Genomic DNA, 3,193 nt, shown 5'->3' on the forward strand with positions numbered 1-3,193 from the left:
AGAGCACGTCTACTCGCCCAGGGAGAGCACGTCTACTCGCCCAGGGAGAGCACGTCTACTCGCCGAGGGAGAGCACGTCTACTCGCCCAGGGAGAGCACGTCTACTCGCCGAGGGAGAGCACGTCTACTCGCCCAGGGAGAGCACGTCTACTCGCCCAGGGAGAGCACGTCTACTCGCCCAGGGAGAGCACGTCTACTCGCCCAGGGAGAGCACGTCTACTCGCCCAGGGAGAGCACGTCTACTCGCCCAGGGAGAGCACGTCTACTCGCCCAGGGAGAGCACGTCTACTCGCCGAGGGAGAGCACGTCTACTCGCCGAGGGAGAGCACGTCTACTCGCCGAGGGAGAGCACGTCTACCTCCCGCCTGAGGGAGAGCACGGGGGGGGGGGGACAAAGACAGGCGGCAGCAGCTTCGGTGAACGTCACCCGGGAGGCGACCGGGGCTGTCCCGGGGCAGTCCCGGGAAGCCGGCGTCCGACACAGGGAACCGTCAGCTGCCGGACCGGGGCGAATCCCCGCGGCCACGGCAGGGGTGGGGGCTCGAAGACAGCCGGCAGCCGCTTCGGTGAACGTCACCCGGGAGGAGACTGGGGCCCTCCCGGGACCGTCCCGGGAAGACGACGTTCGGCACGAGATCCCGGCCGCGGCCGGACCGGCTCGAAGCCTCGCGGTCCCGGCAGCAGCCGGAGCCGCTCGCCGCCTCGGGCTCCCGGCCCCCTACAGATCCGGCGACTCGTTCGCGGGCGGCGGGGGGAGGCAGTGGAGGGGGTGCGGGGAGAAGCGGCAGCGGAGGCGGAGGGGGGGGGGGCTCGAAGACAGCCGGCAGCCGCTTCGGTGAACGTCACCCAGGAGGCGATCGGGGCCGTCCCGGGGCCGTCCCGGGATGCCGGCTTCCGGCACGGGGTCCCGGCCGCGGCCGGACCGGCTCGTATCCCCGCGGCTCCGGCAGGGGGGGGGGGGGCTCGAAGACAGCCGGCAGTCGCCTCGGTGAACGTCACCCGGCCGGCGACCGCGGCCGTTCCGGGGCCGTCCCGGGAAGCCTGCGACAGGCACGGGGTCCCAGCCGCGGCCGGACCGGCTCGAAGCCCCGCGGCCCCGGCACGGGGGAGGCCCAAAGACTGGCGGCAGCCGCTTCGCTGAACGTCACCCGGCCGGCGACCGGGGCCGTCCCGGGGCCGTCCCGGGATGCCGGCATCCGGCACGGGGTCCTGGCCGCGGCCGGAGCGGCTCGAATCCCCGCGGTCCCGGCAGCAGCCGGAGCCGCTCGCCGTTCGGGCTCCCGGCACCCTACGGATCCGGCGACTCGTTCGCCGGCGGCGGGGGGAGGCAGTGAAGGAGGTGCGGGCAGAAGCGGCAGCGGAGGCGGAGGGGGGGGGGGGGGCTCGAAGACAGCCGGCAGCCGCTTCGGAGAACGTCACCCGGCCGGCGACCGCGGCCGTTCCGGGGCCGTCCCGGGAAGCCTGCGACAGGCACGGGGTCCCGGCCTCGGCCGGACCCGCACTGGGTGCCGCCGCCTCGGGCTCTCGGGACGGTATGGATCCGCCGACTCGTTCGCCGGCGGCGGGGGGAGGCAGTGGAGGGGGTGCGGGGAGAAGCGGCAGCGGAGGCGGAGGGGGGGGGGGGGCTCGAAGACAGCCGGCAGCCGCTTCGGTGAACGTCACCCAGGAGGCGATCGGGGCCGTCCCGGGGCCGTCCCGGGATGCCGGCTTCCGGCACGGGGTCCCGGCCGCGGCCGGAGCGGCTCGAATCCCCGCGGTCCCGGCAGCAGCCGGAGCCGCTCGCCGTTCGGGCTCCCGGCACCCTACGGATCCGGCGACTCGTTCGCCGGCGGCGGGGGGAGGCAGTGAAGGAGGTGCGGGCAGAAGCGGCAGCGGAGGCGGAGGGGGGGGGGGGGGCTCGAAGACAGCCGGCAGCCGCTTCGGAGAACGTCACCCGGCCGGCGACCGCGGCCGTTCCGGGGCCGTCCCGGGAAGCCTGCGACAGGCACGGGGTCCCGGCCTCGGCCGGACCCGCACTGGGTGCCGCCGCCTCGGGCTCTCGGGACGGTGTGGATCCGCCGACTCGTTCGCCGGCGGCGGGGGGAGGCAGTGGAGGGGGTGCGGGGAGAAGCGGCAGCGGAGGCGGAGGGGGGGGGGGGCTCGAAGACAGCCGTCAGCCGCTTCGGTGAACGTCACCCGGGAGGCGACCGGGACCGGCCCGGGAAGCCATCGTCCGGCCCGGGATCCCGGCCGCGGCCGGACCGGCTCGAAGCCCCGCGGCCCCGGCACGGGGGAGGCCCAAAGACTGGCGGCAGCCGCTTCGCTGAACGTCACCCGGCCGGCGACCGGGGCCGTCCCGGGGCCGTCCCGGGATGCCGGCTTCCGGCACGGGGTCCCGGCCGCGGCCGGACCGGCTCGAATCCCCGCGGTCCCGGCAGCAGCCGGAGCCGCTCGCCGTTCGGGCTCCCGGCACCCTACGGATCCGCCGACTCGTTCGCCGGCGGCGGGGGGAGGCAGTGGAGGCGGTGCGGGCAGAAGCGGCAGCGGAGGCGGAGGGGGGGGGGCTCGAAGACAGCCGGCAGCCGCTTCGCTGAACGTCACCCGGCCGGCGACCGGGGCCGTCCCGGGGCTGTCCGGGGATGCCGGCTTCCGGCACGGGGTCCCGGCCGCGGCCGGACCGTCTCGAATCCCCGCGGTCCCGGCAGCAGCCGGAGCCGCTCGCCGTTCGGGCTCCCGGCACCCTACAGATCCGGCGACTCGTTCGCGGGCGGCGGGGGGAGGCAGTGGAGGGGGTGCGGGCAGAAGCGGCCGCGGAGGCGGAGGGGGGGAGGGGCTCGAAGACAGCCGGCAGCCGCTTCGGTGAACGTCACCCAGGAGGCGATCGGGGCCGTCCCGGGGCCGTCCCGGGATGCCGGCTTCCGGCACGGGGTCCCGGCCGCGGCCGGAGCGGCTCGAATCCCCGCGGTCCCGGCAGCAGCCGGAGCCGCTCGCCGTTCGGGCTCCCGGCACCCTACGGATCCGGCGACTCGTTCGCCGGCGGCGGGGGGAGGCAGTGAAGGAGGTGCGGGCAGAAGCGGCAGCGGAGGCGGAGGGGGGGGGGGGGGCTCGAAGACAGCCGGCAGCCGCTTCGGAGAACGTCACCCGGCCGGCGACCGCGGCCGTTCCGGGGCCGTCCCGGGAAGCCTGCGACAGGCACGGGGTCCCGGCCTCGGCC

The sequence above is a fragment of the Melanerpes formicivorus genome, unplaced genomic scaffold, assembly GCF_026170545.1.
Source record: "Melanerpes formicivorus ecotype bairdi unplaced genomic scaffold, bMelFor1.0.p_v2 SCAF_337, whole genome shotgun sequence".
Lineage (NCBI taxonomy): Eukaryota > Metazoa > Chordata > Aves > Piciformes > Picidae > Melanerpes > Melanerpes formicivorus.